Source organism: Betta splendens, chromosome 10, assembly GCF_900634795.4.
Source record: "Betta splendens chromosome 10, fBetSpl5.4, whole genome shotgun sequence".
In the NCBI taxonomy this organism is placed as follows: Eukaryota; Metazoa; Chordata; class Actinopteri; order Anabantiformes; family Osphronemidae; genus Betta; species Betta splendens.
In genome coordinates, this window is record NC_040890.2 from 186,800 (window position 1) to 213,924 (window position 27,125).

At 42.8% G+C, this 27,125-nt stretch overlaps 1 long non-coding RNA gene across 1 annotated transcript; it reads right to left on the reverse strand.

Annotated features, from left to right (window-relative positions):
• Window positions 1-2,156: 2,156 nt before the first annotated feature.
• LOC129604787 (uncharacterized) lies at window positions 2,157-3,210 on the reverse strand. The gene is made up of 2 exons (XR_008695993.1): window positions 2,976-3,210; window positions 2,157-2,439 (listed from the first exon to the last, which is right to left on the reverse strand). It is a non-coding gene; the product is annotated as an uncharacterized LOC129604787 (long non-coding RNA).
• Between the last annotated feature and the right edge of the window lie 23,915 nt (window positions 3,211-27,125).

The window sequence follows — 27,125 nt, forward strand, 5'->3', positions numbered from 1 at the left end:
TCCTGCTGAGACAAAGCAGCGTCTGGCAGCTTATTTGCGTTCACAATCTTTTTCCTTCAATAGGTTTGTCATCCACTCTGCTAGTGTCTGGCTCTCTTTCTTCTCTTTGACATCAGTCATTATAGGTAACACAAACGGTCTACCATAAATGATCTCAAAAGGTGTTAAACCTTTCCCTTTTGGAGTGCTTCTCATGTACAGTTTTACTAGGCCCAGGCACTCTGGCCAGGACCTCCCAGTCTGTTCCATGGTTTTCTTCAGTCTTAGTTTAACTGTACCATTTGTGCGTTCTACCAAACCTGCACTCTGTGGGTGGTAAGAACGGTGATTTTTCAACGTAATGCCTAAGTGGGTGGCCACTTCGTTCACGAAGTGTGGCCCATTATCACTGCAGATGACCTGTAGAATGTAATGTACAGGAATAATGATTTTGCACAATGCTTTAGCAACTGTCAGTGCATCAGCATTCTTGCTTGGCACGATCTCAACCCACTTGGAAAACGGACATATCAACACAAGACAGTATTTGTGGTTGTTGCATTTGTTCAACTCAATGAAGTCCATATGCAGGAACTGAAAAGGGTGAGAAGCCTCAGGAAACTGTCCTGTCTTAGGCCTCTCATTCCCCTGTGCATTATGTTTACAACATGTTAAACACACTCTGCAAAACTGTTTGGCATAGTCAGTGATTGGCTTTGCATATCCTTAATCACCTGAATGTCTAAAGGTTCTTTAGGACTTTGTGAAATAGCTGTTATAGCTGTTAAAAATCCATGCACACGCTTTTTTCATGCTCCACATTGCTAAAGAATTGGACCTTGATGTCTCAGTAAGGTGTCTGTAACTTTTAATGTCAAAAAGCTCTGTAGATCGCCCACAAGGCCCGTCTGAAAATTTGTGTTTTAAGCTCTCGTCCACAACGCTCTATTTTCGGAGTGTGTCGGAAGCTAAACTGATCGCCACACCCCTTTGAGGAAGCGCATAGCCATGGGAATCGAACGTCACGGTCACTGAATCCATTGTAACAGTGACACTGGCCGACTTGTCGTCTCGTAGTGGAGTTCAACCATACGTTTGATCCAAAATCTGACTCTGAAGTCGAATGGGAGGCTGGCGCAAGGTACGTCTAACTGGCAGATTCATGTTTAATTTAATTTGATTTATATAATACGCAACTCGATTAGCTGCTAACGCTAATACTAATGATTGCAAATTAGCAGCCTGAATTAATACAACAGAATATTCATAACACCACTACAGCTTGTTTGGGAGCATAGCTTGATAAACTAATATAAACTCATTTTTACGTGTTTTTTTTATTTCTCGTTCTGCTGCTGTGTGAAAATAATGGGATCTGAGCTGCAGCTTATATTTTGCCATATTTGTCTGTAATTAAGTGCCAATGTAGGAACAGTGAATGCCTACAGAGGCATGGTGTGACAGCAACTATTGCTATCAAGATATTGCATGTGTTTATTACTTTTATTAATAAATCAAAATTTCGATAAATCTTACCTCAAAACGCCTGAACTAGTTGCCAAACCTACTGTCGTGTATGGTTGATGATCCAGGACTGGAGCCAGCATGATTTAATGTGTGTTCATTACAGAACACATTTAATATACAGTATGTCTGACAATTACACATGCATGGAATAAATCAGTATCTCAGAAATTCATAAAAAACTTCAGAAGATTTTACTATTTACAGATTCATCATAATGTACCTGGGAACTCTGGTTTACAAACATAACATTTGTTTCTAAATATATATTGACCTAATATTTTTTAAATTGCTTTTAGTAAGGTGTATGATATATCAAGTGCTAATATATAACTAATAGAAATGTAGTTATTGTTTTTTTCAGTACTATGTCTGTGTGTATCTCAAGTTCTTGCAGGTATCTAGCCTTGAAGTCTTGTCAGCTGGTGCTGGGGACTTCTAGAGCGAAGAGTCCAAGTCGTCCCACGTTTCCTGGTCTGGATCAGGGCAGTGTTTCCTGAGGGACAAGGCATCTATGTTGGACTTAGACCAATGTGAAATACCTAAATTATTGTTTTTTTGGCAATACCTCAATAAAAGCTGAAATATTATAAAACATTTTTCTGTTTTCCCTCATTAGGTATATACATACAAAAATAGTTCAGTGAAACAGCAATAGTCAAAGCCAACTTTATTTTTAACCAATGCACCAGCACTATAATGCTGGATAAGTTACCGTCACAGTTCAATTTGCAGACCACAAAATGAACAGCTAGGATTCATAGTTATGTTGAAAGCATAGTTTCTGGAGTACTGGAGTTCTGGAGAACAGGTACAGTCATGGGCAGTTGGCTGGGGAGATGTAAGGATCTTTTTTGTCTTCACGTGTTGGAAGACATTGGAAGCAGTGCAGCTGCTGTACAGATGGAGGATGCAGCTGTTTTTCTTGACACCACTCTAGAAGGTATAAAGAATAGAATAGCAGATTAATGAAATGACCAGTATTTTCTATGTATCTCACAACCTTTACAGATCTAAACAATAAATAGAGGTAGTTACTGTAGATCAGTTTTAATGGTGTGTGGAGCAAACACGTTTTCAACTTATTTTATAGTGCTGGTTTGTTAAATCTTAGCATGACATTAATGACCTCCTTTCTGTCAGGTTGCTCAAATTCTGCTCAGAGGGCCGGTAGGACAGGGATGTTTACAAGGTCCTCCATAGAACAACCTAAGTCCAGCAGGACTTAATTGAAGATGGTCTCCATCACATTTTCCACATAATCTGCTCCAAACCACTAGAGTTACAAATTACCCATCAAAAGACTAAAATATCAAAATAAGTTGACCAACTGCATACAGAGTAAATAAATAGACAATAATATAGATCAGATTATGAATACCACAACTACTGAAATGTGAAAGGCAAAATATCTGTCAAATAAAACTGCATATTGGCCAACAAATGATTATACTGCTGTTAAATGTACATACCTTTGCTCCTGAGGTGAGCACTCTTCTACTCTTCTACAAGGTAGCCGCGTGTCAGTTTGTGAAGCAACCTCCTCGCGTTTCGGTAGCTGGCATGAGTCAGCCTCTATAAAAAAAATGTCACGTTTACAGCTAAAGTAGCTGACGAGATAAGCAACAACACACATGTTAGACTTAGATAGAACGTGCCATAACCCAAATTCATGGGTCTACTCGGGCTACAACATACACACGACAGGCTCGGTAGTAATTAGAAGCACAGCTGACTCTCACAATTTACTAGCGCTAGCTGCTAATGCTAGCCGCTAATGCTAGCCGCTAATGCTAGCCGCTAATGCTCGCCGCTAACGCTGCGCTACTATTGCGCTAGCAGCTATAATGTGAGCTGAGTGAATGACCTCAGTACCATATATCACACGAAACCGGACAAATGCTGGAGAGGCTTGGAATGTCGCTGTAGCTGTTCGATTCAACGGTTCTAGCAATTAGCATTCCTTACACGGGAGGGAAGCTACATTATAAACAAAGAAACTTCTGGAGTACATACATCAAATAAGTATCAAGCATGTACTTACGTTTGGGGAAGCAACAGGTGGGCGTTTCTTCAATCTGAGTGACTTCTTCTTCTTTTGTTATTTAAATGGCGGGTGGCAACCAACTGAAAGGTGCATTAGCGCCACCTCCTATGGTAGACTGCGCAGTGAGTGACTTCTTCTTTTGTCTGTGACTGGAGGGACTGAAACGAAATGTTTCAGGTACATGTAGGGGTCCAGGTTTGTCTGGGGGGGCGAAGCTGGTTCTGTGATTGGTCAGCGCAAATGCAGACGTATCGAGGCCGCCAAATTTGAAACGATGGTTCTTAAACCGGATTGGATAAACTCTCAAAAATGTGAAATAAGTAGGGGGCGTACTTCTAACACACCAGGAGTGTCTTAATATGACCCAGGGAGTCAAATAAACGTACCAGAACGTTCCAAAAAGTGACTTTTGCATGTGCATGGACCTTTAAGGTCAAAACACCATGTTTGCCTTCTGCAGCCTCTTTAGCTATTTTGTCAGCAAAAGTGTTGCCCTGGGTCTTTCCATTTGGCGTGTGTGGCACATTTGCACACAGCAATAGACTTAGGTAATAACTCAGCTTTTAGCAAGTCTTTCAACAAATCTGCATGCTCCACTGGCTTGCCAGTAGAGGTCGTCATAGCCATGTGTTGACAAAACCGAAAGGTGTCATGCAGGTGACAGGAAGGACTTCTGGGTCTGTGTTAACAGCATGTCTAAAGCGTGTGGTACTGGCAGCTCGAAGGTGTGAAACAACACCACTTCCGCTGAGCAGTGCACTGCAAGTGCAGCTGCACACACTGCTCGTACACAAGATGGTAAAGCGCATGCGACAGGGTCTAAATGTTTGGAATAATAAGCTACAGGCTTGTAGCGGCCTCCTGTTTGCTGGGCCAACATAGAAGTCATGAAATGGCCTTTACAATCAACTGTTTGAACAAACAGTTTTTAATAGTCTGGTAAACTTAATACTGTAGCAAGAGCTTGTTACAGCGAAGTGAAAGCTTCTTCAGCTTCTGGAGTCCACTCTATATTCTGTTTAATGGACATAGGTTGGGAGTAGATCACATCTAACAACGGTTGTGTTATTTGTGCATAGCTCGGCAACCATAGTCTGCAGTAGTTGCACAAACCTAGAAACTGCATAATCTGCTGTTTCGTTTGTGGTTTAGGAGCATCTAAAATAGACGCTCTTCTGTCGACCGCCAAGCTGCGACCGCAAGGTGACAGTTCATGTCCTAAAAAGGTCACTTTCTGTTTGACCCACTGCAACTTTGAAAGCGAAGCTTTGTTGCCCGTCTTTGTTAAATGACGGAACAGTACAAGTGCAGCGATCTCGTTGTTTTGCTTAGTATCAGAAGCAATTAAAATGTCATCTATGTAAACTAACAACTGACTGTGGTTCTTCAATGCTATGTAACGGTTGGGTGAGTATTTCTTTGCCATTGCCTATAGCAACCATACCTTTGGAAGTGGGGACAATAGAGATTTTAAATCGTGTCATCAAATCACGACCTAGCAGGTTTACAGGACACTTTGGACACAGCACCACTTCGGCACACTCAGACTCCCCAGTCTTAGGGTCAGTTAACATAATTGGCTTTGAAAAATAATCTTTGGTCACCAGTCCATTAGCTGATTTAACAAAAATGAACCGGGAAGAACTCTGGAGTTCGGGAATCTGATCCCTCAGCACAGTTTTGTCAGCTCCTGAATCGCACAAAAAAGTAAGTCGCATACCATTAAGAAGGAAGTCTCTAGTGGGTAGCTGGTCAGCTGATGTAAATAAAAAGGAGTCTACCGACTGTGTGAGGTCCAGTGTCTCTGCATCATCACATGCTGGTTTTACCAATTAATTATTTAAATCTAGTCAGCTCATGTATGAATTTGGTGGATTCTATGGGGGCACTGTCTGGCATAGTGCCCTGGCTGGTCGCAGATGTAGCATCTGCCTATTTTTCGGGGGCGCATCCTACCCTTCTCCTGTTCAATTCAATTCAATTCAATTCAATTTTACTTATATAGTGCCAAATCACAACAAAGTTATCTCAAGGCACTTTACAAAGTAAGATTTAAGACCTCACACAACTAAACCCAACAAATCCCACATACAGCAAGCCTTCAATTTGACAGCAACAGTGGAGAGGAAAAACTCCCTCTCTAACGAGGAAGAAACCTCCAGCAGAACCAGGCTGGATGTGGGCGGCCATCTGCCTTGACCGGTTGGGGTGAGGGGATAGAGAGAGAGAAAAGCACACAGCAACAACAACAAGCAACAACAAGCAACAACAGAGCACAGGCAGGACGGTTGGACCAGGGACTGGATACAGGCAGGATGGCTGGATCCGCAGCTGCCCATCACAGGCACCAAACTTAGAGTCCAATGATACCTGTAGGTGAGGACAGAGTGGAGGAGAGAGAGAGAGAGAGAGAGAGAGAGAGAGAGAGAGAGAGAGGGAGGGAGAGAAGCACAATTACTGGAGAGAAAGAGACAAGGTAAGTTGAACATAGAACAACGATGGGAGGTTATTGGACAGAAGAGGTAGAAGGAAACAGAGGAGCTCAGTGTATAAATTAAGTCCCCCAGCAGTCTATGTCTATTGCAGCTTAACTAAGAGATGGTTCCTGTGACTAACAATAATTGCCAGTGACCTGAACCATCTCTAACTATAAGATTTATCAAAAAGGAAGGTTTTAAGACTAATCTTAAAGGTGGAGAGTGTGTCAGCTTCTCGAACCTGAAGAGGGAGCTAGTTCCAGGAGCTTGGTAGCTAAAAGCTCTGCCTCCCGTTCTACATTTAAAGACTCTAGGAACCACAAGTAGCCCAGCGCTCTGAGAACGAAGCGTTCTGCTGGGAGCATAAGGAACTATGAGGTCTTTAAGATAAGAAGGAGCTATATCATTGAGTACTTTTTATGTGAGTAGGAGAATTTTAAATTCTATCCTACATTTTACAGGCAGCCAGTGCAGAGAAGCTAATGTAGGAGAAATGTGTCTTAGAAATCTCTTTCTAAGTCCTGTCAGAACTCTGGCTGCAGCATTTTGAATAAGCTGTAGGCTTTTTAAGGAGCTGTTAGGACATCCTATGAGCAAGCAGTTACAGTAGTCCAGCCTAGAGGTAACAAATGCATGAATCGGTTTCTCTGCATCGCTCTGAGAGAGGATGCTTCTGATTTTAGCTATATTTCTAAGATGGAAGTAGGCGGTTCTGGAGATTTGTTTAATGTATGATGTAAAAGAGAGATCCTGGTCAAAGATGACACCATGGTTCCTCACAGTAGAATCTGAAGCTAATGTTATGCCATCCAGGGTGGCTATCTGACTCAATAGTGTCTCTCTCAGATTTTTAGGCCCAACAATAAGAATTTCAGTTTTATCTGAATTTAGTTGAAGGAAGTTTTGGGACATCCAGGATTTGATGTCTTTTAAACAACCCTGAATTTTGACTAGTTGATCTGTTTAGTTTGGTTCCAAGGACATATACAGTCGTAGCACTTCAAAGCGACCACCTTTTTTACCGCAGTACGTGCGCGTCGCCAGCGCGCCACGGGTGCGTCCCTGACTAAGGATTTTTAATCCTGCAGCAAGCTGAAAAAAATCAGGGTGCTAGCCTCGTGTTAACCAACAGGTGGCGCAAAGATGTGAGGTCAGACTGTTCATTTCTATCTGTGTCTGCACATCAAGCACAAAAAACAGTGGGCTAGTGTTTGTTGTCAATTGCCGAAGCTGCTGATGTTTTTACAGTTTCCAGGCCAGCCGAGAGACACAGTCCCTCCTCCAGCCAATCCAATAGAATATTATAAGTATAATAACATAAAATAGGAATCTATATTTATTCATCAATCTGTGTTATAAATGTATTTTATATGTATATCTGTACTCGTCTTCTGGTTTGTTGATCATGAGGAAAAAATACAAAACAAAGTTGGTTTTCGTTTAAAATCAAGTGTTGTTGTTTTTTTGACACAAGGCACGGAGTTGGATTTAAAGCTGATTTTTTGTTTTGAGAAAAAAGCAGAGAACGAAAAACTAAGTCGTTGTCTTGTTATAGCAGCTTTTAAGTTTAACCAAACTCTTAAAATTTACTCAGACCGTAATGACCTATAGTTTGCTCTGATTCTGAATGAATCAGAAAAGAGCTCACTCAAAAGAGCCCACTTTTAAGGTGGTCAAGTTAAACAGTCAAAACAGTAAGACATAGTCAATGTGTCCTTTAAACGGAAGCTGCATTATTATACTTTACCGTAATGACATTTACCACAATATCTGCAGAAAAACGTTTTATTACACAGGCAACACAGTGGATTTGGAACTCGCTCCGCGCGAGTTACGGCGTCTGATGTTGATTCAGTTGCAAAAGCAAACTTCACATCCCATCCCCTACTACGTATTGGCACAGAGACATTAACATATTGTCTCCACTTAGGCAATAGGTGTAAAATACTTTAGCTCCGAGACAAAGAAAAAGCTCCATGGGAGATCGGGCAGCGTGATCAGCTGCACCTACGTAGGCCGTGGACGCCAAAACCTCACTTGACTTTTTTTAAAAGCACTTCTTATGGTATTTCACACAAGTCTGGCAGACTACCACTGCTAACTTGTAGAGAATATCATATAATAAAAATAAATAAATTTTTATTATATGATAAAAATTTGGCTGTTGGTTGGCTGACTGACGGTAAGCGTATCGCGTCACTTCCGGTTACTGAGGTTTGCTGCCGCTGTGTGTGTACAGCGTTACTCTCCGCTCCTTTCTAAATATTATCGTTTTATATCTGATAGCGACTGCTAAAAGTTGCAAAACAAGCTTGTAACACTCAAGCATTTTAAGCAGTCTTACACGCCTCTCTGCATGTTCTCTACAGCCGCGACCCACTCTTAGTCTTAGTTATCGCATAGAGACTGTGTCTGCTCCCCGACCACCTAAACTATACAAGTCACACACGAATCAAAGAGGAGTGACTTACCAGAATTTAATAAACATCAAAACAGCTCCTCTTACAGAACAAAGTAACAGTAAGCTAATAAAGTGCGGTTTATTAAATATCAGATCTCTCTCATCTAAATCCTTTTTAATAATAAAGGGGAATTTAATTTAATAAATAAGGAGAGATATCGTAGATCCTTCCTACCTGCTGCTGTCAGACTGTACAATCAGAACTGTTGACCACATCCCACCACAGTCACTCACCCACTGCATCAGTGGTTTATATAGCAACCTGCTCTGCACAATATTTGTGTAAATCTGTGAACAATCATGTATATTGTTACCGGTACAAATCTTATACCCATTACTGTGCAATAACCCTGCAATGACCTCATACTCACTCTAACTGTACTGTACTGCTTTGTACTGTGCCAACACAAACTGTTCTGTACCTGTATTCTTGCTCATCTTTACTGCTGTTGTGAGAGTTAATTTCCCCACTGCGGGACTATTAAAGGTTTTCTTATTCTTATTATTCTTATTCTTAAATGACTTGATAAGTGACCATCACATAGATCTGTTCTGTCTCACTGAAACCTGGCTGCAGCAGGATGAATATGTTACTTTAAATGAGTCGACTCCAATGAGTCACATCAACTATCATGTTCCAAGATGTACAGGTAGAGGTGGAGGAGTAGCAGCAGTTTATAAATCAGATTTATTAATTACTCCTAAACCTAAACATAGTTATAACTCATTTGAGAGCCTCACTCTGAGCCTTTCTCACCCAGACTCTAAAACTCAGAAACCAGTTGTGTTTTGTATTGTTTACCGTCCTCCTGCTCCATATTCAGAGTTCTTAACTGAATTCTCTGAATTCTTATCTGACTTAGTTCTTAGCACAGATAAAGTCATTGTAGTGGGAGACTTTAACATTCATGTAGATGTTGACAGAAACTGTCTCAGCACTGCTTTTAACTCCTTAATAGACACTATTGGTTTTACACAGCAGGTAAATGAACCCACTCATCGTTTTAACCACACCCTAGATCTTGTCCTGACATATGGGGTTGAAATTGATAATTTAATAGTTCTTCCCCAAAACCCTCTGTTATCTGACCATTTCTTATTAACTTTTGAATTTAGCACAACTGACCCCATAACAGCTGGAAAGAAATGTTACTATAGCAGACGCTGTTGCCAGATTCAAGCAGATGATTCCATCATCTTTTGCCTCAATGTCTTGTAGATACACAGAGAACAGTCACCTTAATCCTTATGAACACGTTGACTGTCTTGTAGATGATGCTGCAGCTTCTCTACGTACAATGTTAGACACAGTGGCTCCTCCTCTGAAGAAGACAGTAAATCAGAGGAGGTTAGCTCCGTGGTATAACTCAGACATCCGCAGCCTAAAGCAAAGGACTAGACAACTAGAAAGACAGTGGCGTTACAACAAAATAAATGTAAACTGCATTGCATGGAAGGACAGTCTAATGAAATATAAAAAAGCACTTTGTGCTGCTAGAAAAACATATTATTCCTCCCTAATTGAGGAAAACAAAAACAACCCCAGGTTTCTTTTCAGCACTGTAGCCAGGCTGACAAAGAGTCATAGCTGTATTGAGTCTACTATCCCCTTAAATCTCAGCAGCAATGACTTTATGAACTACTTTACTAATAAAATTATCATCATTAGAAAAAACATTCAGCAGCGACTTCTTCCAAATGACAGAAAGCACTGTCTAGATCCATCAACTTTAAATTTATTAAATCCTTCTCCCCCATAACTCATATGGAGTTAACCTCAATAATTAACTCTTCCAAGTTGTCCACTTGTCTTTTAGATCCAATCCCAACCAGATTACTCAAAGAAGTTCTACCTTTAATCAGCTCATCCATATTAAATCAAATCAACAAATCTTTACAACTAGGCTATGTACCACAGGCTTTTAAGGTGGCTGTGGTCAAACCTCTATTGAAAAAACCAACCCTTGACCCTGGACAACTAGCCAACTATAGGCCCATTTCAAATTTACCCTTTATTTCCAAGATTCTGGAAAAAATCGTGGCTAAACAATTATCTGACCACCTTAGTGGGAATAACCTGTATGAAGATTTTCAGTCAGGATTTAGAAAACATCATAGCACAGAAACAGCTCTGGTTGGAGTCACTAATGATCTTCTATTAGCTTCGGACAGTGGTCTAGTTTCTGTCCTTGTCCTGTTAGATCTTAGTGCTGCATTTGATACAATTGATCATAACATTCTATTACAGACACTAGAACATAGAATCGGGATTAATGGAACAGCACTGGGATGGTTTAAATCCTATCTGTTGAACAGATTCCAGTTTGTTCATGGTAATGATGAATTCTCCACACGCACAAGGATTAGCTATGGAGTTCCACAGGGTTCTGTGCTGGGTCCAATTCTGTTTAGCCTATACATGCTCCTCTAGGTGAGATTATTAGAAAGCATTCTATTAATTTTCATTTTTACGCAGATGATACTCAGCTATATATGTCCTTGGAACCAAATGAAACAGATCAACTAGTCAAAATTCAGGGTTGTTTAAAAGACATCAAATCCTGAATGTCCCAAAACTTCCTTCAACTAAACTCAGATAAAACTGAGATTCTTATTGTTGGGCCTAAAAATCTGAGAGAGACACTATTGAGTCAGATAGCCACCCTGGATGGCATAACATTAGCTTCAGATTCTACTGTGAGGAACCTTGGTATCATGTTTGACCAGGATCTCTCTTTTACATCATACATTAAACAAATCTCCAGAACCGCCTACTTCCACCTTAGAAATATAGTTAAAATCAGAAGCATCCTCTCTCAGAGCGATGCAGAGAAACTGATCCATGCATTTGTTACCTCTAGGCTGGACTACTGTAACTCCTTACTCATAGGATGTCCTAACAGCTCCTTAAAAAGCCTACAGCTCATTCAAAATGCTGCAGCCAGAGTTCTGACAGGACTTAGAAAGAGAGATCACATTTCTCCTACATTAGCTTCTCTGCACTGGCTGCCTGTAAAATGTAGGATAGAATTTAAAATTCTCCTACTCACATACAAAGTACTCAATGATAAAGCTCCTTTTTATCTTAAAGACCTTATAGTTCCTTATGATCCCAGCAGAACACTTCGTTCTCAGAGCGCTGGGCTACTTGTGGTTCCTAGAGTGTTTAAATGTAGAACAGGGGGCAGAGCTTTTAGCTACCAAGCTCCTCTCCTCTGGAACCAGCTGCCTCTTCAGGTTCGAGAAGCTGACACACTCTCCAAATTTAAGATTAGGCTTAAAACCTTCCTTTTTGATAAAGCTTATAGTTAGAGATGGTTCAGGTCACTGGCAATTATTGTTAGTCACAGGAACCATCTCTTAGTTAAGCTGCAATAGACATAGACTGCTGGGGGACTTAATTTATACACTGAGCTCCTCTGTTTCCTTCTACCTCCTCTGTCCAATAACCTCCCATCATTGTCCCATGTTTAACTAACCTTGTCTCTTTCTGTCCAGTAGTTGTGCTCCCTTCCCCCCCCACCCCCACTCTTTCTCCCTCTCTGTCCTCACCTACAGGTATCATTGGACTCAAAGTTTGGTGTCTGTGATGGGCAGCTGCTGATCCAACCATCTTGCCTGCATCCAGTCCCTGGTCCTACCATCCTGCCTGTGCTCTGTTGTTGCTTGTTGTTGCTTGTTGCTGTTGCTGTGATTTTCTATCTCTCTATCCTCTCACCCCAACCGGTCGAGGCAGATGGCCGCCCACATCCAGTCTGGTTCTGCTGGAGGTTTCTTCCTCGTTAGAGAGGGAGTTTTTCCTCTCCACTGTTGCTGTCAAATTAAATGCTTGCTGTATGTGGGATTTGTTGGGTTTAGTTGTGTGAGGTTTTAAACCTTACTTTGTAAAGTGCCTTGAAATAACTTTGTTGTGATTTGGCGCTATATAAATAAAATTGAATTGAATTGAATTGAATTGAATTTTCCAGGGATCTGTTGTAGCCACTCCTCCAATTTGGGGGTCACTGTCCCCAGTGCTCCAATCACCACAGGCACCACTGTGGCCTTCACCTTCTAAGCCTTCTCCAGTTCTTCTCTGAGCCCTTGGTATTTCTCTAGTTTCTCATCTTTTTCCTGATGTTGCCATCGCTTGGTATTGCCACATCCACCACTATGGCTTTCCTCTGCTCTTTGTCCACCACCACAATGTCAGGTTGGTTCGCCAATACCATTCTGTCTGTCTGTATCTGGAAGTCCCACAGGATCTTGGCTCGCTCGTTCTCTACCACCTTGGGAGGTGTTTCCCACTTTGACCTTGGGGTTTCCAGTCAATAGTCCGCGCAGATGTTCATGTATACTATGCCAGTCACTTGGTTATGGCGTTCTATGTATGCTTTCCCTGCCAGAATCTTACACCCTGCAGTTATGTGCTGGACTGTCTCCGGGCCTCTTTGCACAGTCTACACCTTGGGTCTTCTCTGGTGTGGTAGATCTGGGCCTCTATGGCTCTGGTACTCAAGGCCTGCTCCTGTGCGGCCAGGATGACTGCCTCTGTGCTGTCCTTTAGCCCGGCCCTTTCAAGCCATGTAAGCCTTTCATCCCATGTAAGGACTTGTCCTCCCATGATGGTCCCTTTTCCATCATCTCATCCTCTGTTCTCCACTGCCTGACACATTCACTTAGCACGTCATCTGTTGGGGCCTTATCCTTGATGTACTTATGGAGCTTGGATGTTTCATCCCGGATAGTGGCTCTCACGCTCACTAGTCCTCGGCCTCCTTCCTTGCAGCTAGCGTACAGTCTCAGGGTGCTGGATTTGGGGTGGAACCCTCCATGCATGGTAAGGAGCTTTCGTGTCTTAACATCTGTGGTCTGTATCGCTACCTTTGGCCACCTTATTATTCCCGCAGGGTATCTGATCACTGGCAGGGCGTAGCTGTTTATTGCCCAGGATTTGTTCTTGCCATTGAGCTGGCTTCTTAGGACTTGCCTTACTCGTTGGAGGTATTTGGCTGTTGTCGCATTCCTTGTTGCCTGTTCAAGGTTGCCGTTTGCCTGTGGTATTCCAAGGTACTTGTAACTGTCCTCAATGTCTGCTATTGTTCCTTCTGAGGGTGAGACCCCTTCTGTGTGGAGTATCTTGCCTCTCTTTGTCACCATCCTCCCACATTTCTCGAGCCCGAATGACATCCCGATGTCCGAGCTGTAGATCCTGGTGGTGTGGATCAGTGAGTCGATGCCTCGCTCATTCTTGGCGTACAACTTGATGTCATTCTCCACAACCTCATCGAGTTTGCACTGACGACCCTTAGAGTTCTATTGGTGTTGTACAGCTCCAAGCATTCAGTGATCCATGTGTGTGGCATTGAGTCATAGGCTTTCTTGTAGTCGATCCAGGCTGTGCACAGGTTGGTGTGTCGCACTCTGCAGTCTTGGGTGACTGTTCTGTCAACCAGGAGTTGGTGTTTGGCTCCTCTGGTATCCTTACCAATGCCCTTTTGTGCTTCGCTCATGTATTGACCCATGTGCCCACTTATCCTAGCTGCGATGATGCCTGACATGAGCTTCCATGTTGTGGAGAGGCAGGTTATTGGCCGGGGGTTGGATGGGTACCCTTTGAGGGGTCCTTCATTATCAGGATTGTTCGCCCTTCGGTTAGCCATTCAGGGTGGGCCCATCCCTTAGCAGCTGGTTCATTTGTGCTGCCAGGCACTCATGAATTGCAGTGAGCTTCTTTAGCCAGTAGGCATGGATCATGTCAGGGCCAGGTGCTGTCCAGTTTTCATACCTGAGACTCTCTGTTGGATGTCTGCCACTGTGATAGTCACTGGATTCTGTTCTGGGAGGTTGCTGCGGTCTTCCCTCAGGTCCACTAGCCACTGTGCATCACTGTTGTGTGACGCCTCCCGTTCCCATATACCTTTCCAGTACTGTTCAGTTTCCAGCCTTGGTGGGTCTGCTCTGCTGTTATTACCCTGCCATTGAGAGTACATTTTCGCAGGTTGTGTTGCCAATAGACGGTTTATTTGTCTGGCTTCGTTGTCTATGGTGTATCTCTTTAGGCAGCTGGCCAAGGCTTGTAGCCTTTGCTTGGCAGTTTCGAGTGCTTCAGGTATGGACATCTGGCTGTACCTCTTAGGCATCGGTCTTTTCATTGCACCTCTCTGGGCCTCTGTCATTTGGCTCACTTCCCTCCGAGCTGCCTTGATTTTTGCCTCCTACCTTCGTTTCCATGGTGGGTATTTTTTCTCATGGCTCCCATGGTTGCTCTTATAGCCAAGCACCTCTAGGACCACTGATGCTGAAGCGTAAATCAGCTCATTGGTTTCTGTGATTGTTGTGGTAGGGATCACTCTCAATGCTGCATTTACATCTTCCATGAGACTTTCTGATGGTACTTCACTTAGCCGTTGTAGTTGTCTTCGGGGATGCCTGTTCAATCTTGCCATGATCTTATCTTTCAGGTCAGTCGCTGCCTCGCTCAGCGTGTCTGTGCTCATTGGGGCTTCGTACCCAATTTCCGGTTGGGGAGATGGTGAAACCTCCCCCTTGACCTGGCGTCCTGGCTCCTTGTTGCCGTAGCATTTGTGTTGTACCTCGTCAATCTCAAGTTGTGATAGCAGTTGCCGTTTGTGGATGTTGGAACACTGAGCTACTAGTTGCTTCGCAGTCAGCCTTGAATGTGGGTTTCTCCGTTCCCATTCCCCACACATTCTTTGCATGTAACCTCTCTGACTAGGGTTACTTGAGTAGTAGCATTCCAACAGAGCCTTGTTCTCGCATCTTAGTAGCCTTAGTAGCCAGTAGGCCACTTCTGGCCAAGGTGCTCTGGTTCCCCAACACCTGACACAGATCTTGTTAGACCGGGCGAGCCGGTATCTCATGTGGTTCATTGTCTCTCATCATTATGAGGTAGGCAGTAGCTTGAAGGGTCTTTTCCAAGGACCCACACTGGATGCTTATTCACCCTAACGGGGATTCGAACCGGGGACCACCTGTATACAAGTCCTGCGACTTTAATTTGTATGTAATTTAATTTATTAGCCCTTCCTAAACTATTTGATGTTGCAGAATAGGGCGACAGGTTGAGTTTGTGTGTATGTGCTGACCAGCTGCTGAAAACACACAAATCTATGTGGCAAAACAACAAGTTAAGGTGTGAGCATAAAGTCATACATAAATACACTCACATAACTACACCTCTGCATATAGATTATTACATGTGATCACATAATACTTAATAGCTGCAACATACAATATCGCAACTACCATAATCAAGCAGTGGACAGTGGGAGAGGTGCCCCAGGGCCATGCAGCCCAGCTTGAATGTGAATGTATGGAACAAGAGTGCATTATTAGTGGGGGAGATTTCCAGGAACACGACCACTGGCTGACGATATGTCTCCTGGACAGCGTCCCCAGCCCTAGATGTCTGTTGTTTAGTTAAAACTGGGTTGTGATCCTCTCCACCAGGGCCGGTGCGTGAGGCCTTCAGGCCTCAGTAAAAGAGTCCACCCCTTGGCCCTAAATGCGCTTAATTATGTGGAACCCTGGACGACTGCCAATTCTCGGAAGCAGCAGTCCAACAGACAGAACCACCTAAGCGAAGGCCCTATCCACTGGTCCCCCAGGAAGGCAGCCTCAGGAGTCCTGGATGAGTGTATTTATTCAGGTTTAAACTACATAATGGCGACTATTTGCAGAGGAATAAATGATAATTTCTTTGTATAGAAAATATTAAGAAACCTGAGTGTCCCTTCATTCTAATACTACTCATGTTCTTGGTAAACCCCACTAAAAAATTAAAAGTTTCTCTCTAAGGGTAGTGTAGAGTTTTTTGCAGCCTCCTTGATTTAGTCAGACACTACATTACCGGACTCAGCACAGTTAGCACTGTTCTTTTTATCCTGTTTTTATTGTTTCTACTGCTGCTGCAACACAAGAATTTCACCACTTTGGGAAAAGGTTTTATCATAATGAATGAAATTTTTTGTGTTTCCTGAAAGGTTAGATTGTCATGAACTAAAGCTAAATGGCTGGCAGAACCAACCAAAGTACTGACTGAACCATGCTGGCTCCAAGCAGAACAGAAACTAGTTGACTGTACATTCCACTCTTGATGAACAAAACCATCCATCCATTTTCTTAACCGCTTACTCCCTAGTGCGGGGTCACGGGGGTGCTGGAGCCTATCCCAGCTGGCTACGGGCGAGAGGCAGGGTACACCCTGGATGGGTCGCCAGTCCACCGCAGGGCAACACATAGACACACAACCATTCACACACACACTCACACCTACGGGCAATGGAGAGAAGCCAATCAACCTAATGCACGTCTTTGGACCGTGGGAGGAAGCCGGAGAACCCGGAGAGAACCCACGCAAACACGGTGAGAACGTGCAAACTCCACACAGAAAGGCACCAGGTCCGCCTCCGGGAATCGAACCCAGAACCTTCTTGCTGTGAGGCGACAGTGCTACCCACCGCACCACCGTGCCGCCCGAACAAAACCATATGACCCCATATTCATTTAAAATTAAACTAATTTAATTTAAAACTAAATACCTGAAATACAATTACTTTGATTAAACAAGCATTTTTACTAAGAGCTGTGTTAGAAACGATTTACTTTAAATTTAAATTGTTTTTAGTGATACTTAGAGGGACATAACTGCATATTCACATCAGTCAAGAGGTCCAGTAGGGGTGAATGTAGCAGTAATATATTCTAATCAAGGCAGAGGCAGACGAAAAGCTGCAATAAAATTAGCTGCCTATTAGCAGAGTCAATTACAAGACATTAGTAAACCAAGGACACACACACAGACTTATACTTTTCATTTTATACACACACACACACACACACACACACACACACACACACACACACACACACACACACACACACACACACACCAGGCTTCTATAATTATTTTAATAGGATTTACTCTCCATTCAGGCTGAGCTTGTTGGTTTAATAACACCATTACAACCTGAATATAACCTCAATATATTACTGCCTGATATCACTTTGTAGCCCGCCGCTGTGATCTGTGTGTGTGTGTGCATGTTGGGGTTAATAAGCTGCTGTGTGTTTTGAAGAGGCACTTGGCCTCACTGCTCTCTCTTTGTCTATGAACATTGTGCGGCAGTGGAGGAATAGAGTGCTGACAACAGCCGAATAGCCTCCTGAGAATAAAACAGCGGTCATTGTTTTCTATTAGCTAACTCTCCTCTCCGCGTTCTCTAAACCCATCTCCTCTTTTTACATTAAAATGAAATTGGCTGGGGAAATGTGAATAAATGTATGTCCATCACAGAAAAATACACTTTTTCCTTTTATCTGGGCTACATATTAAAGGCACTCCCACCAGCACACTCTTTTCTCTAGAATAATGTTTAATTCGCTTAAACATCAGAATTAATTAGTACAGATCTGCATCTCAATGGTAGCCTTTCTTCATACGGTGGCCTACAGCTGCGGCCTCTCTGAACCCTGCTGCAAACACCGCTGCCACATCACGGCCATGTAACCACTATGAATGTGAGGAAGAGTCAGCTGATTGTACCATTCCACTGCATCAGCACATAAGTGATGAACAGAGGCCTACGTTGAGAACAGGGAACACACAGCTTTATAATAATGAAACCTATTACAGAAACAGGTTTAGATGAACTTTCCATTTTATGTCAGAGGCGTTCTCGTGCTTGGTTCTGCTGCTAGTATAGTACAAGTGCACATACAGATAAACTGTGAGACAGGGTTTATTAGACATCATGTGCTCAGCACTTTGCTTGGGCCTTTATGGGAGTTAATTAATAGTTTTGTTAAACAAAGATACCAAACATTCACCCATTTTTCCTTGCTTTACTTATTTATTTCAATGTTTTGCTACACTAAAATACACCAAACACAAATGATTGCATGTATTTTAAGATTGAAGGTGGAATCATTTGATTCATGAAGCAGGTGGCCTCCATGAGGCCACACAGGCATAAACATGATAATACAATTTTAAACACAGTAAAATGCCATTTCTGTTTCTCCGGCACCGGTCGAGCTGGCTGCTGGTCACAACAGCTCCTGTCCTCTTCTATTTATTACTTTCTTCACTTATTTAAGTTTACCTTTTTAGTGTTTTGTTAATAGCATTAGTGTACACAATCTGTACACAGCTTTTATAGTTTTTCTAAGTTTGGCTCAGTACAAACGCGTTTTTTCTTTAAAGCTTCGATGTGTGTCGGGGTCAGAGCGCGCATTGTTTACCGCGGAGCAGCTGATCGCGCTGCGCAGCGCCGTAGTTCTGCCCAGAGACAGACACGAGATCACCGCTGAGGTGCTGGTGAAGTCCCGACGTGGGCGCCGCGCCGGAAAACTACGACGGGAGAAAACGAGACGCTTCAGGCCCGCTGTCCCCTCCGTCATCATGGGGAACGTGAGATCTCTCCCCAACAAGATCGACGAGCTCGCGGTACTCACACGGTACCAGCCGGAGTACAGAACGAGCAGCGTCCTGCTGTTCACGGAGACCTGGCTGACGTCACTCATCCCGGACTTGACTGTCGCACTGGACAATTTTCATCTGCTACGTGCGGACAGAACGGAGAACAGCGGTAAGAGGAAGGGAGGGGGTCTGGCTGTGTTTGTGAACATCAGGTGGTGTATGCCACGACATTGCACTGTCAAAATGAAGCTGTGTAACAGAGACATTGACCTGTTAGCGGTGGGCATGAGGCCATTTTACCTGCCACGGGAGTTCACACGCGTTATAATATTTGCTGTGTACATCCCACCCTCCGCTAACGCTGACACAGCTTCTGAGACCCTGCTCTCAGTCACCAGCAGGCTGCAAACACAGCACCCACAGGCCCTCTTCCTGATCTCTGGGGACTTTAACCATGCACCTCCTTCAGCTGCTCTGCCCACATACACCCAGTATGTGACCTGCCCCACCAGAGACAATAAAACACTGGACTTATTCTATGCCAACACCAAAGAGGCCTACACTGCATCCTCCCTCCCACCGCTGGGCAGAGCTGACCACAACATCCTGCATCTCCTGCCTGTGCATAAACCTGTTGTATACAGGCAGCCGGTGGTGCCCCGCACAGTGAAGAGGTGGACGGCTGAGAGCGAGGAGGCTCTCAGGGACTGTTTTAACACCACTGTGTGGACGGAGCTCTGCGACCCACATGGGCAGGACATTAACGCAATAACAGACTGTGTAACGGATTACATGAAATTCTGCTGTGAAAACACCGTTCCCACCAGGCGGGTTCGGTGTTTCACCAACAGCAAGCCGTGGGTCACCCCTGATATTAAAGCTCTGCTAAAGGAGAAGAAGAGAGCATTTAAATCAGGGGACAGGGAGGAGCTGAGGAGCAAAATCCGTGAGGGGAAGGCCAACTACATAAGGAAGATGGAGGAGCAGCTGCAGCAGAACAATGTCAGTGAGGTGTGGAGAAGCCTGAAAACCATCTCTGGCTTTACACAAAGTCTTCTACCCTCAGCCCTGACAACTGGTGACTTATCCCAACAACACCCCCTCAACCCCTATCCTTCTCCAGCACCCAGGTGAGAAGTGAGCTCAGGAAGATCAAGGCCAGGAAAGCAGCTGGACCAGACGGCATTAGCTCCAGACTCCTAAAGTCCTGCGCAGGCGAACTGTGTGGAGTTATGGAGCATGTCTTCAACCTGAGCCTCAAGCTGAGGGTGGTACCACAGCTCTGGAAGACCTCCTGCGTGGTACCAGTGCCCAACACACCGCACGCCAAAGACCCCAGCAGCTTCAGACCAGTGGCTCTGACATCACACCTGATGAAGGCACTGGAGAGACTGGTCCTGAGTCACCTCCACTCTGCGATGGGAAACTACCTGGACCCGCTGCAGTTCGCCTACCGACACGGCATAGGAGCAGACGTTGTCGTCATCTTCCTACTACATCGAGCTCTTTCTCACCTAGAGAAGCCCGGCAGCACTGTGAGGATCATGTTCTTTGACTTCTCCAGTGCCTTCAACACCATCCAGCCGGTGCTTCTAAAACACCGCCGGTGTGGACCTTCATCTGACGGAGTGGATTATGGACTATCTCACAAACAGGCCTCAGTTTGTGAGAGCCAGGGACTGTGTGTCTGACACTCTGACCTGCAGTGTGGGGGCCCCACAGGGGACTGTACTGGCCCCCTTCCTCTTCACCCTCTACACATCAGACTTCAGACACCACACGGACAGCTGTGTTCTGCAGAAGTTCTCTGACGACTCTGCGATTGTCGGACTGATCACCGATGATGACGATGCAGAGTACAGAGGACTCACTCAGAACTTTGTGGATCGGTGCCAGCGGAACCACCTTCTGATCAATGCAGGGAAAACGAAGGAGATGGTGGTGGATTTCCGCAGACAGCAGCCTGCTGTCATACCACCGATGCACATCCAGGGAAGGGACATTGAGAGAGTGGACTCTTACAAGTACCTGGGAGTGCATCTGAACAATAAACTGGACTGGACTCATAACACGGATGCACTGTACAGTAAGGGTCAGAGCAGACTCTACCTGCTGAGGAGACTGTGGTCTTTTGGAGTGAGGGGCCACTCCTGAAGACCTTCTATGACTCTGTGGTGGCATCAGCCATCCTGTACGGTGTGGTCTGCTGGGGCAGCAGCATCACAGTGAGGGACAGGAAGAGACTGGACAGGATCATCAAGAAGTCCAGCTCTGTCCTGGGCTGCACTCTGGACACGGTGCAGGAGGTGGGTGAGAGAAGGGTCCTGGATAAACTGACATCCATCATGGACCAGGTCTCTCACCCACTAGAGGACTCACTGTCTGCTCTGGAGAGCAGCTTCAGTAGCAGACTGATCCACCCTCGCTGTGTGAAGGAGAGATATCGTAGATCCTTCCTACCTGCTGCTGTCAGACTGTATAATCAGAACTGTTGACCACGTCCCACTACAGTCACTCACCCACTGCATCAGTGGTTTATATAGCAACCTGCTCTGCACAATATTTGTGTAAATCTGTGAACGATCATGTATATTGTTACCGGTACAAATCTTATACCCATTACTGTGCAATAACCCTGCAATGACATCATACTCACTCCAACTGTACTGTACTGCTTTGTACTGTGCCAACACAAACTGTTCTGTAGCTGTACTCCCGCTTATCTGTAATGCTGTTAAAGTAATTAAGTAAGTAAGTAAGTAACTTCCCCACTGCGGGACTATTAAAGGTTTTCTTATTCTTATTCTTGTTATTCTTATTCACATCCTTATTTAGTTTGTTGTGAAGTAATACTAAACAAGAGTTTGTAACTTAAATAATCAAAATAATAATTAAAGATAAGTTAAGTAAGCAAGTAGTCAACTGGTTGATGTCCATCCCTTGGGTGGATCTTCACTGCTACAATGGTTTTGCATGACAAGATTTTTTGTAAAGATGGTAATGTTTTTGGACTCGTGCCTAATTGGTTCTATTTGTGTCCTGAAGTCAAGACTAAAATTCAAAATAATAATAGACATCGACTTGTATGAGAAAGATGTGTAGGTTGAAATGCAAAAGTGGTGTCTCTGGGTAAAGTTTCATAGTAAAGTATAACTGAAACCAAGGAATGAGCCACTAACTCCAGGAAGAGAACTCTACACTACGTCTTTATCCAGACATTACACTGAAAGCCCAGCACCAGCTCTGTAATGGCTGTCATTCTGAATAAGAGCTCAGTCTTAAATGCAAGCATGCTTAAGGTTTGATTAAAAGAGACAAATTAGAGGAAAATGTTAAATTATAGTAGAAAATAATAATGTTATTCATCGTCAGGTTGTCGCTGTTGATCATTACGTTCAACTGCATTTCCATGGCAATAATCCCAATCTCAGCCTAGTCAAAATACATTATCTACCTGGGATGACATTATCACTTTCTCCTTCAGTGACATTAGCATGTCACTCTGACTGAGAGACGTGCGGCCAATCCATCGCATGGCTGCATTCTGAGGAGCCTCCGACAGCCAATCAGCTGTCAGAGACACAAATGTCTCCTCCTCTTAGGCTGATGAGCGGCCACTCAGTCAGAACGTAATGCAGGTCACTTTTTTATAAACCTGTAAGACTCCCCTCCATCAAAGGTCGTGTTCAGAGGGAATGTGCTCCAATGTCAGACAATATTATTATTAGTATCAAATGTTGTGTATATTCCTAGTAAACTGCAACATACAGCAGATAAGAGTTGGAACTCAGAGGATCTCATGATGTGATTTAATGAAAAAACTCCTCTGCTGCTTTTATCATCTTCTGCAAAACAATAAATAATACAGACACTTTTTAATGTTTTAGATTTGCACTGCAAAGTATCTATATATCTATATAATATTTTAAGTTAGGATCATTGCCTCTCTTGCAAAATATAAATAAATAATAGTGTTGAAATAAGGTAACACTAAAAGTATCAACTTCAACAAGCCAGTGACTGCTTTTATATAATAATAGATATAATTTTACGTATACACATCAAATCTACTGTATTTTCAAGAAACAGGAATTGTACATTTTACTGTTGCAACTCCTGTGGCATGGTAGGGACTTCACGTGAAAGGATATTGGTAAGGGAGGCCAAGTATCACATCTTTACATGGAGAAATAAACACAGTGTAAGAATAGGTTTTATTTGTAATTAAGATGGTGAAACTAACATAATTTTAATGATTAAGGAGGAAAAGTGTGTCCTGCTCTGTGATAATGTCCTATTAACTGCCTGCTGTCTGTTATCCCAGTACAGTATGGCCGCTGTCTCAGCGGGTTGTGAGACCTCCAGGAAATGAACAAACTGTTATAATCAGAATTCATTCTTAGCGTATAATATTGTGTCAGAGACTGGGCTGCTGCTTGGCTGGACATCTGCAAACCATTGAAATCTCATTTGACTTTAGCTTTACCACAGTTCACACAAAATGACGGTTATGTGGCGTGCAGGCTGGGTAATGTTTACATTCAAACCATTTCTTTGAGTGAAAATAATGCACACTTTGGTGATATTACTGATGTTATTATAATTGTCTGGCATTACTTTCTAGTGAAAACAGTAGCTCCCACAGTTCACACAGTGGACACTCTGAAGGGATTTGTGTCTACATGTGGCACAGAATGGTGGACCATAATGAAGGGGGCTAAATCTGATGGTTGGCATAACAATATACTAAATCACTAATCTGAAAATGTTATCTTGAAACATATACATAGACAGCAACATGAATACAACACTTATGAACTTGAAAGAAATCCACCAGTAATGTGAAAGCGTGTGTATGTGATGTGCTTCTATCTGAGTGTGTTTGTGGATTTGAAGTAAACAGACCAGCTAATGACCAGCTACAGTAATACCAGCTTGTAGGTAATGCCCGTGCTTTAGCTGCTGCCGTTTGTTGTGTAGCTGGGTGGTGTTATAATAAGATAAAATTCCTTTTTGGGACACATAAAAACCTTGATGTGGCCCTAGGCTACACAGGAGGTAGTTTATAAAGCTTATGCTTTCATAGATGAAACGCAGGTTTTATCATAATTTGGATAAATATACAAGGAAGTGACAAATGTGTCCTTTCCATTTTCCAGCCCACCCCTGTTACTAAACTGTTCCTAAAGCCCTTACAGAGGCCCCTTTGCTATTTGCAGAAGGTACTGGTGTGAGGTAATGAGACTGAATCAGCGTTGTGAAGCCTTACACCGCCTCCAGGTCAGGGCCAGACTCCGTTTGCAAGCACATTAATTCAACCACCTGTATAAATCAATATGGAGACAGATAGAGAGACTAGATACAGTAATAATGAACCAAATGAAATGGACCCAGTGTGACCATACCTGCATAAGGATGGTGAATATCTGCCATAATACTAGGGCTTTAAGTAATAGATGTATGATATTCCAGTTAATAATCATATCCAGTCCCTTGCCTGCTGTTCCCAGGTTATAGCCATATTCCTGCCACAGCCTATTCACAGAGAAAATAAACGAGCATGGTGATGGGCTGTATATCCCTCCTCAGCCTGATAAGATGCCCACAGGGAAATGAAATTCTGCTTTTGCTGAAACATTATGATTTATGGATTGGGAGCACAGCACTGGTGGCCTGTGTTTGTGTATGTAAGTGTGTGTGTGTGTGTGTGTGTGTGTGTGTGTGTGTGTGTGTGTGTGTGTGTGTGTGTGTGTGTGTGTGTGTGTGTGTTCCTGCGTATAAAGAATAATGTGCTCATGTTTACTTTCAACTATTGTATGTGTGTATGTGTAACATAGGGCAGTAGGAGCAGTTAGTTAATTTAATGTGGCTCTGCTTACGTTATCTATTCCTCCCCTCTACTCAGTCCCAATAAGAAATTCTACTTCTAGTTAATGAACCCAGTAAACACACACAATCACTGGAAAGTCAGGTGACTCATGACTTTACAAGACCTATGGCTGCTGGTCATATAAGACCTGTATTAATTACTGTATAACAGTAAAATATGAAAAACAAATATAAATAATATATTTTTATATGAAAAAAAAACTTTTGACAATAACATTGACAATAATCAATTTTCACAAACAATCACTGGGATCACTATCAAAACATTCCAATTCCAACAATCAACAGTAAAATCAAAGTTACAGTCACAATTAATGTTTCTAAACATTGCATTTATTACCTGATACTGGAGTTAGGATCACAGATGAAATAGTATCACACACACACCCCTTGACAGCTGTCACATCATTTGTTGCTACCTTCATCATCATCTTGGGCATTTTAACCAACAGAAAAAATAAGGACAATTTTTGACCATGGGATGCTGATATATAGGCCCAAGTTTAACCAAGATGTTAGTTATTTATATGCAATTATAAAACAATATTTAGATGAATTATAACAATGACATTTTATATGTTTACAATTTATTTATACACTGTGGCACCAATAAAGTGAGGTTTAAGAAGACAATAATACAAATTTATTGATTATATAGAAACCAATATCAGAGTAATTAGTTACTGTCTATAAGCACCAAATTATGTTGTACAGGAAAAAAGGCAGTAGTAGCAGGAGAAGCACTGTAGACTGACCGGACACACATGCATGTTCAGCTCTTCACAGTCTATTTAAATGATGTGTGGCTTGGTGTTTGTGTGTGATTGCGTGTAAAATGTTTGCCTGCAGCACTCAAATGACCTCAAGGTCAAATCACTTGACTTTTGAACTCCCTGGAGCTCGCCTTCTCTCCCATGTGCAGCCAGCCAGAGAGCTCTGACAGACAGTGAGATGTTCTGTGTTTGAGACCATTAAAATGTGAGGACAAATGAATTAGCATTTAACTGTTGAGATGTTTTCATCAGAGTGGTGCGTATTAAAATGCTGAAGCAGTGGGGTTTAATGCCACATCTAGCTCTGTTGAGCCTCTGGTGCATTCAGTTTTACCCCATCTAGTGCTGAGATGAAGGAACACTTGGCTGCTGTGCAGTGGCCTCCAGACTACGACATGTAAGGATGTTTTACTGAAGGAGCCTCCAGATTCTCTTAACCTCGAGGCTCAGTGTTCATCTTAAACCATCCTTTATTTATTCTTGCTGTGCTCTTAAAGGACGGATTTAATTAATTCTCTTCTTCTTAGTCAATCCTGCAAAGTCCTGTTAATTGTGTCACTGAATTTCTGCAGACCTGTGTCCAACGTCTGAACCATATGTGATGCTTGGAAGCAGATTATTCAATCAGCAACATTAATGCTGCTAATGAGACCACACAGCTAACATCAATAATACTGAAACAAATGATGCGGCAGTGTTAATCTCAGGTTACAATTTTTTACGTTTTTCTTGTCTGTCTTCCAAAACCACTTTCATACCAGCAGAGATTCAAACGCTGTATATGGGTCACATGCCCAAACCTGACCCCCACTGTGTTTCTTGTCTTGTCTTTCTTCTGTCTGCATGTACTGTATTTGATGTTTAGAACAGATGGAAATAACAGAGCTGTGCCACCGTTCTGTTCCACAGTGTCTGTTTGCTCTTCAGCTCAGCAGTAATCACACGAATCCCCAGTTTTTTTCGGAAACTAAATATTGTATCCTCTGTTTATTAAAAAAGAAAACAAAATGTTTTTTTTATTTGAAATATCATAGAACCACAGTGCACCTTATGTACAAGACATATTTTGTATTATGTATTTGTATTATTAGTATTATGTGGATAATTCCTAAGCATTTATTAGAAAGATAAAATTTTCTATTTACTATAAAATTGTCAGTAAATGAAAGTTGCCCATCAATTTTGCATGATCTAAAACCATCTGGGATTATGGTGAAAATACAAAACCACGTATTCATTCACAACAAAGTTTTGCTTTGTTTTTTGCAGCATACATATTCTCTTAGTTTATGATGTGATGTGATGATTTTTTCATTAAGCTGTGTGGCATCACCTCCACATATAATTGTTTATCTGTACTTATCCAGCATCCTCTCATTTCTATAATGTATATGTTAAGCTGCTAAATTTCCAGGTTTGCCTCATATTCTCCTGTCCCCCTGCCTCATGGCTTCTCTTTCTCTTCCCTCTTCCTCCACCATCTCAGATACACTTCCTTCTTTTTACATGTGTTTCGCCTCCCTTTTCCAGTCGTCCCTCTCTGTCCCTCCTG